The sequence below is a fragment of the Mobula birostris genome, chromosome 12 (assembly GCF_030028105.1).
Source record: "Mobula birostris isolate sMobBir1 chromosome 12, sMobBir1.hap1, whole genome shotgun sequence".
In the NCBI taxonomy this organism is placed as follows: domain Eukaryota; kingdom Metazoa; phylum Chordata; class Chondrichthyes; order Myliobatiformes; family Myliobatidae; genus Mobula; species Mobula birostris.
In genome coordinates, this window is record NC_092381.1 from 107,226,991 (window position 1) to 107,244,890 (window position 17,900).

The following is a 17,900-nucleotide window of genomic DNA, read 5'->3' on the forward strand; positions in this document are numbered from 1 at the left end:
GGGTGATGAGCCCAGCTGGAAAGGACCAAATGAAAACATAACAATTTAGAATAAAAGAAAAAAAATCACCTAGTAAATAAATACCTGGAAAAATGGGAGTGAAATATTTTTTCCTGCCGGGTGAGGTGTCTGTGGAGAGAGGGGCTGGTGTTTAGCCGAAGCTTTGAAAAGGTGATTGCATTTTTTGACAGGACTGTGCGGGAACAGCTGTTGTTATGACCTCCCTTCAGTCATGTTAGCCCCTGATGTGATGGCGAGGAAACCCCGTTAGGCAGGCGCTCTTCATGACGGTGAGTTCCTTTCGAGTATTACAAATTTCTCTTAAATGTCTTTCCCTTATTTTCTCTCTCTCTCTCGCGCCCGCTCTTACTACCCCTCCCCACCCCTCCCTTCCGAGAGAGAGAGAGAGAGAGCGCGAGAGGTAAAACAACAATCCCAGGGAAAAAATGCCCATTATCCTCTTTTATTTAAAAAAAACACCCCCTCCCTCCCCTCAAACCACCTTATTCCTTTTTTTAAAAAAAATTAAAAAAAGAAACAGCACAGCGATACAAACAATAACCCGGGGGGCCGCCTCTGCTTGTCTTAAGTGCTCCTGTCGCAGGTCATGTTGCAGACTGCTACAATGTATCTCTTTTCCCTTTGAAGTCCCTGCGAATGGAACGTTGATACATGTCTCGGCGTTCCATTTCCGAATGTTGATAAATCCCAATGTTGTCCCGTTCCACCGGTCGCCTTTTCCCTCCCTCCCTCCCTGCCTGCCTGCCTGCCTGCTCCTCTCCCCCCCCTTTTTTTTTAAATCGGTGAAAGTTTTCTCTTCCTCGCCCCCCTTCTTCCTTCAGATATCCCCCTTACCCATCTGTCTTGAGGGTTAATTTTTAGGCCCACTTGCTTTTCGGGACGGCCACCTCTTCTATTCCTTTACCCCCCCCCCCCCAACCACCAGCATCAGTTGCGACCCTGTGTTGCACTTTTCTTAAGCAAAAAGAAAGAGAAAATGAACAACTTGCAGTATCCAAAGCATTTAGGATTGTTGCAATTTGATTTGTGCTTTCAGCTTCAGTTTTTTTTCCACGCAATTGAATGTATTTATCTCTTGAAGGAAGTATTTGCAAAGCTCTGCCCTGCTCCAGTTCCCTTAAGCGAGTTCTATTTTACTTTTGAAGCAGAATGTTATACTGGTGAAATTGTTTGGTGTCAAATAGTGATTTAATTTTAAAATAAAAGTAGCTGGTGAATACTCCCACACTATCCAAGGATTCTGTACCTTAAAGTAGCACAATTTTAAAATCTCACTTTAATATATTTAGTTTAATCTTACTGTGCTTGTAATTTTATTATGTGATTGTGTTGATATTAAAATTTACCTGGAGTTTGCTGGTAGTGTGTAGTTGCTGAATTGAGTGATAGTTTGTTCACTTGGCTCTAACTTCTGGTTTGAAACTACTTCCTTGCTGTCCCATGAGGGAGATGGAGTTAGTATGCGGGTTCTCCTTCGTCCTTTCTGTTCCTGCTGGTGTCCGTGCCTGGATATTTGCCCCTTTACCTTCTGTCTGAACCTAAGCCCCTTCAACCCCCACCAGGAAAGGAGCTCTTTTCTCCTTTTGCTCCCATTTCCTGGTGGGGGTTGGGGGGGCTCTTTTCTCCTTTTGCCCCATTTCCTGGCACTGTTCCACCTTTTATGTTGTTATTCCTTCCCGAGAGTCGGGGGTTAATTTGGAATGCATTGCTCTTGACCCTCAGCATGTGTCTTGTGGGATTTTTTTTGCAGAGTTAATTTTAAATGAATGATGTTTCTGTACTGTAAATATTGTGTCAGAAATGCAGTTCCAAGATACAACAGCGTAGGATAAATAAAATCGAAGAGGGAAAGAAAAGCAGTGAGAGCAAAGAGCTTTTGTAGTTGTCACACCAGGACGACCAGACTCAAAAACAGTTCCTTTCCCCAAGTAGTCAGGCTGATCAACACCTCCCCTCCACACCCCCAACCACCATTACGTTTATCATTTCCTGTCAGTCACCTTCTGTACAGACACTCCTATGCTTGGCGTCACTTTATGGGCATACAATCAATCTGTGTATATAAACTATCTTATGTGTTTATATTTATTGTTTTAAAATTATTGTGTTTTTTTTTGTGCTGCATCAGTTCAGAGTGACAATAATTTGGTTCTCCTTTACAATTGTGTACTGGAAATGATACTAAGCAACCTTGAATCTTGACTTCATTAGTGATGTGAAAGATAAGCAGTTTGCTGTTAGATATCTGGGTTGCAGGGTTGTTGAAATTAGCTTCTGCCACTGATGTTTGGCATCAGGAATGACTCCCCCACCCCCCCCGGCTGAATTTCAGCAAAGTGATCATGCTTCGTCAAAGTTGTTATGTAACTAGTTAACTGTTTCCACCATCCTTCTGTTGCCATCCCATCTCCAGCTTGTTACTTGGAACTTTCAGGTTCGATCTTGGACCGGATTGTATCCTCCTCCTTGTAGGCACTGACATTGTTACCATTTATTACTTATGAATTGGAATCAGGTTTACTGAAATTTGTGGCTTTGTGGCAGCAGTACAGTGCAAGACTTAAAATATACTATAAATTACAATCTGTAATATAAATTACATTTTGTATATAATTCATAGTGTACATATTAATGTGTATGCTATTAATGTATATACTATTTTATATGCATGATTTATAATGTATAATACATTATACCTCATTTATCCTATGCTTGCAAATTTTAGGTTGTATATTGTATTAATTCTGTGATATTAAATGGAACTATCAAACTATTTATTTATTTATTGAGATGCAGTGCGGAGTAGGCCTTTGGCCTTCTAACCATTTACACTCTGCCCATTACCCTGCTGGAGTTTAGGACAGCAGTGAAGGTCCTCTATCTCTGATGATGTTCAGGGCTTCCTTCATTGTGTCAGTAACCTCCTCTCAGTTTTCACTACTGTCAGTCACGCAAATCCCGGGTGGAGACTCAGGAATACCGTCACACTCAGATGTAGAAGTTTGCTGTTTCTGTAACAATTTTGTTTGACCGGTCAGTGTTGTCAACCCTGAGCTGAACCTCCGGACCTGGAGGACCAGTGGACCACTCTTAGTCTGACCTCTACCCTTCGACCTGTTTGGCATGGGTGACCCTACCAAGAGCCAAGGCATTAAACCCTGACTTCAGCTAACGTAGCTCTCTGGGTCACTGACCAATTAATCTACCAACCGGTACGTCTTTGGACTGTGGGAGGAAACCGGAGCACCCGGAGGAAATCCACGCGGTCATGGGGAGAACGTACAGACTCCTTACAGGCACAGCAGGACCTGAACCTGTGTCTCTGGCACTGTAAAGCACTGTGCTCACCACTATGCTACCGTGCGACTCATTTTTGAATATGTAATTTTATATCTTGTAATCTATAGAATATTTTATATAAAATTAAAATTATAGATGTAATGTATATTTGTATTTCGCACAAAAGTAGTGAGGTAGTTCAAGCTTTCATTTTCCATTCAGAAATCGGATGGCAGAGGGGAAGAAGCTGTTCCTGAATCACTGAGTGTATGTCTTCAGGCTCCTGTACCTCCTCCCTCATGGTAGCAGTGAGAAAAGGACAGGAGCTGGGTAATGGGGGTGGTTAATGATGGACGTTGCTTTTTTTGAGGCATTGCTCCTTAAAGGTGTCCTGGCTGCTACTGAGGCTAAATGCCCATGATGGAGCTGACTGAGTTTACAACTCTGCAGCTTTCCTCAGTTCTGTGCAGTGGTCACCCCCATCTTCCATATCAGACGATGATTCAGCCAGTTAGAATGCTCTCCATGGTACATCTGTAGAAATTTAGGATGTGATGTATCTCCTGTCATCTGAATTAGCTTTTGCAGAGTTTGTTGTCACTTTTGTAAAGTTTTTGTTTTGATGGGAGGTGGGAAGGAATTTGCCTTCAGTTAATCAATTGGGTGAGGTCATGGTCAAAGTGTTCGCAAGTGTAGCATTTGGATATTGTGGAATTTGCATATTGTGCTGAGATGGTTGTGGAGAAAAGTGAAACTGTTTGAAGTTAGGAATGATACAGGAGACGAGAGGAGGACCTCTGGAAGGCAGTGAGGTGTGGGTGGCACTCGTAAGCACGAGATTCTGCCGCTGCGGGGTATCCAGAGCAGCAGGCTCGAAATGCTGGAGGACCTCAGCAGGTCAGGGGTTGTTCCCGACCTTTTTTTAATGCCATGGACCTCTACCGTCAACCTGTCTGCGGACCCCAAGGTGGGAAACCCTGATGAATAAACACTCTTCAACAGGAGGTGCCACAAGTCCATATGACAGAATTAGAAAGCAGAATTAGGCCACTTGGCCCATCTATTCTGCTGCACCATTCCATCATGGCTGATTTATTATGCCTCTCAACCCATTCTCCTGCCAATGCCCCATGACACTGAATAGCCTGACTAATCAAGAACCTATTAACCTCCACTTTAAATATACCCAATGACTTGGCCTCCACAGCTGTTCCTAGCAATGAACTCCACAAGATTTACCATCCTCTGGCTAAAGAAATTCTTCCTCATCTCCATTCTGAAGGGATGCTTTTCTATTCTGGGGCTGTGTCCTCCTGGGGGGGGGGAACTCCCACCCCCACTGCCCCCCTCACTGTGGCAGACATCCTGTCCACATCCACTCTCTCAGGTGGGTCAGTGGGTTAGTCCGGGAAGCTGTGCTCTCTAGTGTGAAGTGGCCTGAGTAAGGTACAAGGGGGCAGGCAAGTATTCCTGGAGCTCCTCGGCTGTGAAAGAGGGGAGATGGCCCATTACAAGGGGACAGATGGGCATTCCTGGGCCTCTTGGCCCTGGAAAGGAGGAGGTAGGCTGTGCTCTCCCTGGTTTGCGATTTTCCCTCAGAGCTGGGTGATCCAGAGGCTGCTGCCCATGGTGCCAACGCTGAAGTGAGGAAGTGCTTTGGGTGCAAAGACTTCAGCATTCTCTCTCCCCCCCCCCCCCCCCCCCCCAGTAGGAAGCCATCTGCTCGTGGTGATAATATCAGAAGAGCAGAATTTTGTTGCCGGATGTCCTGACCAATAATTATTTCCCAAACTAGGGATGCGGAAGTATTAAGCTACATTATAACAGTATTGCATCGCGTACACGGTCTCTGCTGTATCTGCTTGTGGGAGCTTGCTATGCATAAATTGCCTGTGACTCCACTCCAAGCACTGGCGTGTAGAACATAGAAATTTACAGCACGCCACAGGCTCTTCGGCCCACAATGTTGTACTGGCCTTTTAATCTACTCTAAGATCAGTCTAACCCTCCCCTCCATTTTTCTGTCTTCCATGTGCCTGTTTGAGAGTTTCTTAACCCCCCCCCCCGTGTATCTGCCCTTACCCCCACTCCTCTCAGGATGTTCCACGCACTCTCCACTCTCTGTGTGAAGAACTTGCCCCTGATATCCCCCTCTGCCCCATACTTCCCTCCAATCACCTTAAAAGTGGTGATGATTGTCTGCTGTGTTCCCTGCGCGAGGGCTGTTAAAGGGGAAAAAACGTTTCACTGGGGCAGTTCCACTCTCTCGACCTGGGGAGTCTGAGTCCATTGCTACGATCGAGCGTCACAAGCAGGGGTCTTCCTTGGTTTCAGTGGATGACCATGACGTCTTCTGTGCCTGGTCGTGCCCTTCGCTCTCCACGGAGCGTTGCAGTACCCCCTTCCTGGCTGTTGGACCTCACTGTAGGTCATCCACCCAGTCTGTCGGAACTGGCTTAAAACTATTCCCCCTCGTATTGCCCATATCCACCCTGGGAAAAGGTCTCTGGCTGTTCACTCGATACATGCCCCTTATCGTCTGTACACTTCTATCAAGTCACCTCTCATCCTCCTTCACTGCAAAGAGAAACACCCTAGTTCACTCAAACTATTCTCATAGGACACACTCTCTAATCCAGACAGCGTCCTGATAAATCTTCTCCGCACCTTCTTTAAAGCCTCCACAACCTTCCAATAATGAGGTGACCAGAACTGAACACAATACTCCGAGTGTGGTCTAAGCAGAGTTTTATACTTGCTGCCTGTTATGCCACTGGCTGTATAGAAGGATTCTTCATTGCTGTTTCTGTGGCAATTGTTTTTTGACCAGTCAGGGTTGTTCACCCGAACTTGGAGCCCTCCTAGTCTGGCCTCTACCCTTTGACCTGTTTGGCATGGGTGACCCTACCAAGAGCCAAAATACAAGGCCCCGACTCCAGCCAGCGTGGTCATTGAGGCGCACAAGCCTCCAAACCCAACAACAAGCTTGTGCTCCTCCTGGAGGAGCTGCAGTATGAACCTTGTGACTCTGGAAGCCGCTGACCAGTGAGGTCCTTCCTCCTGGCGGGCGAGGTTATCGAAACCCAAGTCTACCTTTCACTGACATGGTTTGTACCAGCAGAGTCAGGGTAACTTCAGTAATCTCTACAAAGTGTCCACCAGGTAAATGTGTCCTTGTTGTCTCACTGGGTTACATTGTTGTTCTCACAGTCACAACTCATGTTGGATACTCGGCGAATGACTAATTTGTGTTCCTTCTCCTTGTTATGATTTGTTAATTGGTATCATTTCAGCTCTGTACGTTGTTTGGCGGGTAACATTTTTGCCTCTGAGTCAGAGGTTCTGCGTTGGAATTCCACTGCTTGCCCTTGGCTGACACTGACACACCCTGTGTCAGAACTGAGGGAGAGTGCTGCCCTGCAAAGAGCACCCCCCCACCCCCGAGTTTCTCAGCTTTGAATTGCGACTTCTGCGCAAATAGAAGCTGCAGTGGCAGTTTTCTTCAGTGTGCGACAGCACAGAGCACATCTGATGGCTATGACGTTGAGGCCTCACTTGGAGTATTGTGAGGAGTTTTCGGCCCCTTACCTAAGAAAGGGAGCGCTGACGTTAGAGAGGGTTCAACATTTACAAAAATGATTCTGGGCTTGAAAGGCCTGTCACATGAGGAGCGTTTAATGCCTTTGGGCCAGTGCTCCCTGGAATTCAGAAGAATGAGGGGTGACCTCGTTGATACTGACCGAATGGTGAAAGGTCTCAACAGAGTGAATGTGGAGAGGATGTTTCGTATGGTGGGGGAGTCCAGGCCCAGTGGGCACAGCCTCAGAATAGAGGGACGTCCATTTAGAACGGAGGTGAGAAGGAATTTCTTTAACCAGAGGGCGGTGAATCTGTGGGCTTCGTTGCCACAGGCAGGTGTGGAGGCCAAGTTATTTTTTGTATTTATGGCAGAGGTTGATAGGTTCTTGATTAGTCAGAGCATGAAGGGATTCGGGGAGAAGGCAGGAGACTGGGGCTGAGAGGGAAAATGGATCAGGCTCGATGAAAAGGTGGAGCAGACTCAATGGGCCAAGTGTCCTCACGCTGCTCCTGTATCTTATAGTCTGACGCTGTTTGGGGAGGTTGCTGAGTGCAGGCTGGGTTACAGCACTTCTTTCTTGAAAAGTAGTTCACCCCAAAATCTGACATTGTTCAACAGTTGTAGAGTGTTTATCAGAATCAGGATTATTATCACTGACATATATCCTGATATTTGTTTTGTGGCAGCAAGAGTATATTAAAACTTTTGTAAGTTACAAAAGGAATATTTTTTAAAAAACGAGAACAGAAAAGCAACAGTAGTCTTTTGTGTTCAGAAATCTGATGGCAAAGGGGAAGAAGCTGTTCCTAAAATGTTAAGTGTGTGCCCTCAGGCTCCTGCACCTCCTCCCTGATGGAAGTAGTGAGAAGAGGGCATGTCCGAGGTGACGGGGGTCCTGAATGATGGATGCTGCCGTTTTAAAGATGTCCTTGATGGTAGAGAGGCCAGGACCCATGATGGAGCCATTTGGTATGTCATCAAAGATGCTTGTAAATTTCTACAGATGTACTGTGGAGCGCATTCTGACTGGTTGCATCACCAACCGTTTGGTCACTGCACAGGATCAAAGTAAGCTGCAGAGAGTTGTAAACTCAGTCAGCTCCATCATGGGCATTAGCCTCTGCAGCATCCAGGACATCTTCAAGGAGCAATGCCTCAAAACAGCAGCGTCAATCATTAAGGACCCCCATCACCCAGTATGTGTCACCTTCTCATTGATAGGATGTGGGAGGAGGTACAGGAGCCTGAAGGTGCACACGCAATGATTCAGGAACAGCTTCCTCTCTGCCATCCGATTTCTGAGTCGACACTGAACCCATGAACACTGCCTCATTACTTTTTAAGAATATTTATTCTTGCACTAATTTAATTTAACTATTTAATATAAATACTGTAATTCACAGATTTTTTTTTCTCTATTATCGTGTGCTACCACAAAGAAAATAAATTTTACAACATGTGCTGGATATATTAAACCTGATTCTGATGAATATTCCCCAAGCAGCAGCTCTGATTTCACTGACTGTACACAGCGCTGTGGGATCTACACTGGTCCCAGTGACAGGGATCACCCGACTGTACACAGTGCTGTGGGATCTACACCGGTCCCAGTGACAGGGATCACCCGACCGTACACAGCGCTGTGGGATCTACACCGGTCCCAGTGACAGGGATCACCCGACTGTACACAGCGCTGTGGGATCTACACCAGTCCCAGTGACAGGGATCACCCGACTGTACACAGCGCTGTGGGATCTACACTGGTCCCAGTGACAGGGATCACCTGACTGTACACAGTGCTGTGGGATCTACACTGATCCCAGTGACAGGGATCACCCTGACTGTGTAGAGAGCTGTGGGATCTACAGTGGTCCCAGTGACAGGGATCACCCTGACTGTGTACAGCACTGTGGAATCTACACTGATCCCAGTGACAGGGATCACCCTGACTGTGTACAGTGTTGTGGGATCTACACTGATCCCAGTGACAGGGATCACCCGACTGTGTACAGTGCTGTGGGATCTACACTGGTCCCAGTGGCAGGGATCACCCTGACTGTACACAGAGCTGCGGGATCTACACTGGTCCCAGTGACAGGGATCACCCGACTGTGTACAGTGCTGTGGGATCTACACTGGTCCCAGTGGCAGGGATCACCCTGACTGTGTACAGTGTTGTGGGATCTACACTGGTCCCAGTGACAGGGATCACCCGACTGTGTACAGTGTTGTGGGATCTACACTGATCCCAGTGACAGGGATCACCCTGACTGTACACAGAGCTGCGGGATCTACACTGGTCCCAGTGGCAGGGATCACCCGACTGTGTACAGTGCTGTGGGATCTACACTGGTCCCAGTGGCAGGGATCACCCGACTGTACACAGCGCTGTGGGATCTACACCAGTCCCAGTGACAGGGATCACCCGACTGTGTACAGTGCTGTGGGATCTACACTGGTCCCAGTGGCAGGGATCACCCTGACTGTACACAGAGCTGCGGGATCTACACTGGTCCCAGTGGCAGGGATCACCCGACTGTGTACAGTGTTGTGGGATCTACACTGGTCCCAGTGACAGGGATCACCCGACTGTGTACAGTGTTGTGGGATCTACACTGGTCCCAGTGACAGGGATCACCCTGACTGTACACAGAGCTGCAGGATCTACACCAGTCCCAGTGGCAGGGATCACCCGACTGTGTACAGTGCTGTGGGATCTACACTGGTCCCAGTGACAGGGATCACCCGACTGTGTACAGTGCTGTGGGATCTACACTGGTCCCAGTGGCAGGGATCACCCGACTGTACACAGCGCTGTGGGATCTACACCAGTCCCAGTGACAGGGATCACCCGACTGTGTACAGTGCTGTGGGATCTACACTGGTCCCAGTGGCAGGGATCACCCTGACTGTACACAGAGCTGCGGGATCTACACTGGTCCCAGTGGCAGGGATCACCCGACTGTGTACAGTGTTGTGGGATCTACACTGGTCCCAGTGACAGGGATCACCCGACTGTGTACAGTGTTGTGGGATCTACACTGGTCCCAGTGACAGGGATCACCCTGACTGTACACAGAGCTGCGGGATCTACACCGGTCCCAGTGGCAGGGATCACCCGACTGTGTACAGTGCTGTGGGATCTACACTGATCCCAGTGACAGGGATCACCCGACTGTGTACAGTGCTGTGGGATCTACACTGGTCCCAGTGACAGGGATCACCCGACTGTGTACAGTGCTGTGGGATCTACACTGGTCCCAGTGACAGGGATCACCCTGACTGTACGCAGAGCTGCGGGATCTACACTGGTCCCAGTGGAGCTGCGGGATCTACACTGGTCCCAGTGTACACAGCGCTGTGGGATCTACACCAGTCCCAGTGACAGGGATCACCCGACTGTGTACAGTGCTGTGGGATCTACACTGGTCCCAGTGGCAGGGATCACCCTGACTGTACACAGAGCTGCGGGATCTACACTGATCCCAGTGACAGGGATCACCTGACTGTGTACAGTGCTGTGGGATCTACACTGGTCCCAGTGACAGGGATCACCCTGACTGTACGCAGAGCTGCGGGATCTACACTGGTCCCAGTGGCAGGGATCACCCGACTGTGTACAGTGCTGTGGGATCTACACTGATCCCAGTGACAGGGATCACCGGACTGTACACAGTGCTGTGGGATCTACATGGGTCCCAGTGACAGGGATCACCACAACTGTGTACAGTGCTGTGGGATCTACACTGGTCTCTGTGACAGGGATCACCCTACTGTGTACAGTGCTGTGGGATCTACACGGGTCCCAGCGACAGGGATCACCCCGACTGCACACATCGCTGTGGGATCTACACTGGTCTCAGTGACAGGGATCACCCAACTGCATACATCGCTGTGGGATCTACACTGGTCCCAGTGATAGGGATCACCCGACTGTGTACAGACCTGTGGGATCTACACTGATCTCAGTGACAGGGATCACCCGACTGTGTACAGAGCTGTGGGATCTACACTGATCCCAGTGACAGGGATCACCCGACTGCACACACCGCTGTGGGATCTACACTGGTCTCAGTAGAGTGAACTGTAATGGGGAACCACTCATAGGTTCTGAAATCTGATGGTGAAGGGAAGGACGCTGTTCCTGAATCACAGTGTGTCTTCAGGCTCCTGCACCTCCCCCCTCACAGAAGCATTGAGAAGAGAATGATTGGATTGAAAACATTTACAATTTCCAACCTCCCTGGCATTGCCCCTGGATTTTCCAAGGTTTGGTGGGACCTCTGCAATGCCCCTCATCGTTGGTGGAGTTAGCTTTTAAATACCTCCCACTGTGTCGCTGTGAATGTTTTGCCAAGTCAGAATATCAACTGCTCCTTTACTCAACCCATGCCTCCTCAGTAAGGACACTTGTGTGCTGGGCCCCGGACAGGTCCTCTGTAATGATAACACCCAGGAATTTAAGTTGCCAACCCTCTCCACCTCTGCTCCTCTGATGAAAGCTGGGTTCCCTCCCCTGTGGTCAATGATTGGCTAACAAGGGAGAATCTGCAGATGCTGGAAATCCAAGCAACACACACAAAATGCTGGAGGAACTCAGCAGGCCAGGCAGCATCTGTGGGGAAAAAAGTTCAGCAGACATTTCGGACTGAGACCCTTCGGCAGGACTAGAGAAAAAAAGATGAGTGGATTTAAAATGTGGGGGAGAGGAGAGAGAAGCGCACGGTGTTAGGTGAAACCGGGAGGGGGAGGGATGAAAATAATTGGCTGTTTGGTTTTGCTGACGTTGAGGGAGAGATGGAGGCCCACCATTTTTTCTGTCATTCATTCTTGGGGGTTTTTCTTCTGTTTTTTGAGGATGTCTGCGGAGAATAAGAATTTCAGGTTGTATATTGTATACATTCTGTGATATTAAATGGAAGCATTAAGCCCACTGACGTGAAATACTGTTGCAGGAAAGCAACATCCATCCTCAGGGACCCCCACCACCCAGGACATGCTGTCTTCTCACTGTTGCCATCAGGAAGGAGGTACCAGGTTCAGGAACAGTTTTACCCCTCAACCATCAGGCTCTTGAACGAAAAGGAATAAATACACTCAATGAGTTGAGTATAGGAGCAAAGAGGTCCTTCTGCAGTTGTACAGGGCCCTGGTGAGATCACACCTGGAGTACTGTGTGCAGTTTTGGTCTCCAAATTTGCGGAAGGACATTCTTGCTATTGAGGGAGTGCAGCGTAGGTTCACGAGGTTAATTCCCAGGATGGCGGGGTTGTCCATGTCGAAAGATTGGAGTGACTGGGCTTGTATACACTGGAATTTAGAAGGATGAGAGGGGATCTGATTGAAACATATAAGATTATTAAGGGATTGGACACGCTGGAGGCAGGAAGCATGTTCCCGCTGATGGGTGAGTCCAGAACCAGAGGCCACAGTTTAAGAATAAGGGGTAGGCCATTTAGAATGGAGTTGAGGAAATTATTATTATTTCTTTCCCTTTGTATTTGCACAATTTGTCGTCTTCTGCTCTCTGGTAGAATATCTAAGTTGGTGTGGTCTTTCATTGGTTCATTTTTGGTTGTTGTTCTATAGATTTATTAATCAGGAATCCACCAACCCTTGCCTTAAATACACCCAATGACTTTGCCTCCACAGCACCTGTGGCAACGAATTCCACAGATTCACCAACCTCTGGCTAAAGAAATTCCTCCCCATCTCTGTTCTATACGGACATCCATCTATTCTGAAGCTGTGTCCTCTGGTCTTGGACTCTCCCACCATAGGAAACATCCTCTCACATCCACTCTATCAACATTCAATAGGTTTCAATGAGATCCGCAATCGTTTTTCTGAATCCCAATGTGTACAGGACGAGAGCCATCAAACAACCCTCATACAATAAGCCTTCCTATCCTGGAATCATTTTCGTGAACATCCTTTGAACCCTCTCCAACCTTCAATCTTCACTAATTTGATTTGTTGCAAACTACGCATTTCATGGTAAGTTTCAATGTACATGTGACAGTTGTATCCACTGCCAATCAGTGATGTCTAGTACCCAGTAATAGCTAGTGTGGCTGAACTAGTGTTTCGTAAAAGTTCATGCAGTATGTTCTTTGTTCCTGCAGTCTGTTTATTAAAAGTCCAAGATTTCACATATTATTTTAAACCACTTTCACAACCAGGTCTGCCACTTTCAAAGAGTCCTGCACGTTGTTCTGTCATGGATAACAGGTATGGTATGTTGGCACCAGAATGTGTGGTGACACTTGTGGGCCACCCCTCGGCTGTGTTGATGCTAACACAAATGACATAGTTCACTGTATGTACACCTAGTGGCCACTTCATTACGTACCTCCTGTCCCTAATAAAGTGGCCCCGAGTGCATGTTCATGGTTATCTGCTGCTGTAGACAGCCCACCCACTACAAGGTTCAGTGTTATGTGTGCAGAGATGCTCTGTGCACTGCTGTTGTAACACATGGTTATTTGAGTTACTGCCACCTTCCTGTCACTTGAAGCAGTCTGGCCATTCTCCTCTGACCTGTCTCATTAACCAGGCATTTTCACCCACAGAACGACCACTCACCGGGTGTTTTTCAGTTTCTTGCACCATTCTCTGTAAACTCTGGAAGCTGTTGTGCACGAAAACCCCGGGAGATCAGCAGTTTCTGAGATACTCAAACCACCCTGTCTGGCACCAACAATCATTCCACAGTCAAAGTCATGTAGATCACATTTCTTCCCCATTCTGATGTTTGCTCTGAACCTCTTGACCATGTCCATATGCTTTTACGCATTGAGTTAGTGGTGTATTTAATATTTCAGTCATATTTGAGTAATCTCGTGTGTGTATGGGTGTGTGTGTATATTTTGAATAAATATTCTCGTTCATTTGAATAATTCATTATGGATTAGAAGTAAAAATATGTGAAATGCATATGTCATCACACAACCACATGATGTACGTGCGTGCTTCACCTAAAGTAAGCACAAAGTTAGACAAGTCGTTTCGGACACCCGTATCAACTTTTGAATTAGTTCAATGTTTGAATGTTACAAAACATAACAAGAATTGCTGCCATGTGATTGGCTAATTAGATATTTGCATTAACGAGCAGGTGTACAGGTGGATCCAAGAAAGTGGTCACTGAGTGTACTTACAATAAATAAACGTGAACCTTGCATGATTGTACCTATCCAGAATGGGATCCTTTCTCTCCCCCCCCCCTCCCACCCCCACCCCCCCCGTCACTCCATGTGAGACACATCACAACTTTCAGCTTCAAATTCGAACTGACATCTGTCAATCTCCCAACATGTCTACATCTCCCTGAAGTCTACTGTTGGCCTGCTCAGTATGTCATCAATTTTAATGACAACTGAAAAAGGCTCAGAAGGTAGAATGAAAGTGGGGGGGGGAATTGAGAGAGGAAAGATGTCAAGCCATTAACACGAGTCAGAAAGAATGTGGCTGAGAACAGAAATTTCAGAGTGAATAAAAGACAAAAGACTGAAGACAGGGGTGCGAGTACTGAACAATTGGTCAAGATAATTGGTTGCCACAACTACAAAAATGACATTTCAAGGACATTTGTACTGATACATGGACAGGAAAGGTTTAGAGGGAAATGGGTCATGGACAAACACAGCCATTAGACTCCTGAACCAGCGTGGATAACTTCACTCACCTCGACTCTGAACTGATTAAAGCTACAGGCTCACTTAGAGCTTGCATGCTTCACTTGACACTGGCAGCTCGTTCCACACTCTCACCCCCCCCCCCCTTGAGTGAACAGGTTGCCCCCTTGTTTCCCTTAATCCAGGGGTTCCCAACCATTTTATTTTATGGATGGACCCCTACTATTAACCACGGGATCCGTGGATCCTGCCTTACACATTTCAGCCCTCGCGCTTAACCTATGATCGCAGCCAACCCAGTTTGTAGTCCCACCCGATTTCAGTGGGAACAGCCTGCTTGCATTTGCCCTCCCCTCTCTGTACCTTGTATGTACTTTTCCATTGATTCCATTGTGTTTCTGTATGTTCCTGTAAATGCCCACGAGCGAATGAATGTCAGGGTTGTACATGGTGACGTGTAGGTACTTCCATAATAAGTTGAACTTTGAAGGGGGACTAGTTTTGGTGATGATCTTGGCATGAGCCAGCTGCTGAAGGGCTTGTCTCCATGTTGTGTGACATGTTGACTGTAGAGGAGCAGGGAACATGGAAGTATTCTGCAGACAAGTGAGCAGGATAGGAGGTTGGGAGCAGTAAAGAGGGAATTGTATTGCTGGAGCCAAGGGCTGAGGTACTAGGTAAGAACATTACATTAGGCAATGCCACGAGAAACATCATCCCTAGCCCAAGGGTTCCCAATCTTTTTTATGCTCAGGACCCCCACCATTAACCAAGGAGTCTGTGGACCCCAGGTTGGGAGCCCCTGCCCCAGAGCCTCGGGGAAAGTTCAAAGTAAGTTTATAATCAGAGGACGTTTGTGGAGGCTGAGGAGGCCCATGGGTGCGTCCACTTTAGTGGTGCCAATGTAGCACACTCGGTGACCCGGGTTCAATTCCCACCGCGGCCTGTAAGGAGTTTGTATGTTCTCCCCCGTGACCGTGTGGGTTTCCTCCGGGCTCTCTGGTTCCCTCCCACAGGCCAAAGATGTACTGGTTGGCGGGTTAATTGGTCATTGTAAATGGTCCCGTGATTAGGCTAGGATTATATCGGGGGATTGCTGGGAGGCTAGAAGGGCCAGAAGAGCCTGTTCCATGCACTATCCCAATAAACAAATATCAACTTGCCCATCCGTCTTTGGACTTGGGAGGAAACTGGAGCACGTGGGGGAAAACCACACAGCCATAGGGAGAATAGACAGACTCACAACAGGCAGTGGTGGGCAATTAAATCCAATCACAACGATAAAGTGTTGTGCTAACCACTTTACTGCTGTACTGTGTCAGACTGTGACCGATCTGGGGAGGGTGTAAAATGATACTCGGGGATGTGGGATTGTTTATTTAGTTACTTGCCAGGCTGGAGAGCTGGGGTTGTTGTCACTGGAGTGAGCAGATCTGACATGGGGGCGGTCAGGAGGCACGAGTGACAGTGACTCCCTCTAGGTACGTGAGTTGGTGACACCAGAGTCTGAAGCAGTGCTTTGGGGTCCTGATCCTGGGATCAATGCTAAAGATCAAAGATGATGCTCGATTGGAAGCTGAGGCCGATGGCCAGATCCCTGCTTTTGCAAGTCCACTGTCTGTGAACCCACGGGTTCACTAGAGACCGGAGCTGGCCTGTACGGGGCGAGAGGACGGTGGATAGTATGGGTGGGAGGGAGGGAGGAATGGGTCTTGTTCTGACGTTCTGTTCGCTGGAGACCAGAGCTGGTCTGTCCCGGGGTGAGAGGACGATGGATATTGAGGGAGGGAGGGAACGGGGCTGGTTTTGCCGTTTTTGTTGCGTTACTTGGTTACATTGCGTGGTTCTGCTGAGCAATGTGGGCATGCTCTGTTTGTGCTGAAATGAATAGCGGGGCTTGCGAGCTGTCGTCAGCACACCCTGAGATACGTTCGGCTGTGAGCGCAAACAGTGCTGTATTTTCCAGTGTACACATGAATAAATCTGAATCTGAAGCCGGAAGACAGACAATGCACCGAACCTCACCACACCAGACCTTACACCCTGTGGTGTGTGTCCTGACTGAGAAAGGAACCAAGGTGTTGGGATGCTGTGTCTGAGGACTGGGTCTGGGTGGGAGGAATGAAGCTTGTTTTGCTGTTGTCCTTTGGCTGTTGAGCTGTGCTGTGTGTTGCTGTGCCAAGCATTGTGGGTGCGCCAGGTTGGTGCCAGGATGGGTGACGACACTTGCAGGCTGGTCCCCAGCACACCGGTTGTTAATGCAAATAACACTTTTCGCTGCTTCTTTCTGTGAGTTGAATCCGAACCTGACTGAGCCATTTACAATCGTGAAGCGTAGATCGGAAAATCTGCAGATGCTGCAAAGCCAGAGAGATGCGCACAAAATGCTGGAGGAACTCAACAGGACAGGCCGTATCTGTGGAGAGCAACAGTCAATGACTGTTCTTCAAGACCTGCAGAAAATAATTATTCCCATTGACCGAGGCTCAGGAACCACGTCTGTGGAACGGTGATCGGCAAGAGTGCTGGGAGGGACACGGGAAAAGGTGATCGGTGAGAACCAGGACAAACATGGGGAAAGGTGATCGGAGAGAGACGCTCTCCAGGACGGACACAGGGAAAAGTGATCGGAGAGAGACGGACACGGGGAAAGGTGATCGGAGAGAGACTGACACGGGGAAAGGTGATCGGAGAGAGAGCCGGGACGGACACTGAGAAAGGTGATCGGAGAGAGCCCGGACGGACATGGGGAAAGGTGATCGGAGAGAGCCAGGATGGACACTGGGAAAGGTGATCGGAAAGAGAGCCGGGACGGACACTGAGAAAGGTGATCGGAGAGAGAGCCGGGACAGACATGGGGAAAGGTGATCGGAGAGAGCCGGGATGGACACGGGGAAAGGTGATCGGAGAGAGCCGGGACGGACGTGGGGAAAGGTGATCGGAGAGAGCCGGGACGGACACGGGGAAAGGTGATCGGAGAGAGACGTTCTCCGGGACGGACACGGGGAAAGGTGATCGGAGAGAGAGACGAGACGGACACTGAGAAAGGTGATCGGAGAGAGAGCCGGGACGGACACGGGGAAAGGTGATCGGAGAGAGAGCCGGGACGGACACGGGGAAAGGTGATCGGAGAGAGCTGGGACGGACATGGGGAAAGGTGATCGGAGAGAGACGGGACGGACACGGGGAAAGGTGATCGGAGAGAGACGGGACGGACACGGGGAAAGGTGATCGGAGAGAGACGGACACGGGGAAAGGTGATCGGAGAGAGAGACGGAACGGACACGGGGAAAGGTGATCGGAGAGAGAGACGGAACGGACATGGGGAAAGGTGATCGGAGAGAGAGACGGAACGGACATGGGGAAAGGTGATCGGAGAGAGA

At 48.4% G+C, this 17,900-nt stretch overlaps 1 protein-coding gene across 10 annotated transcripts in view; it reads left to right on the forward strand.

Moving 5' to 3' along the window:
• The first annotated feature begins 206 nt into the window (after nucleotides 1-206).
• Nucleotides 207-17,900, forward strand: part of LOC140206167 (BRD4-interacting chromatin-remodeling complex-associated protein-like) — a 177,252-nt gene continuing 159,558 nt past the window's right edge. For 6 of the 10 annotated variants that reach the window (XR_011888081.1, XM_072274417.1, XM_072274423.1 and 3 more), the window contains exon 1: nucleotides 255-290. The gene's annotated coding sequence lies outside the window, so the exon portion shown is untranslated. Of the gene's footprint in view, nucleotides 291-12,548; nucleotides 12,878-17,900 lie in introns of those variants that run through there. The other 4 variants (XM_072274419.1, XM_072274425.1, XM_072274420.1 and 1 more) reach the window with 4 other exon arrangements.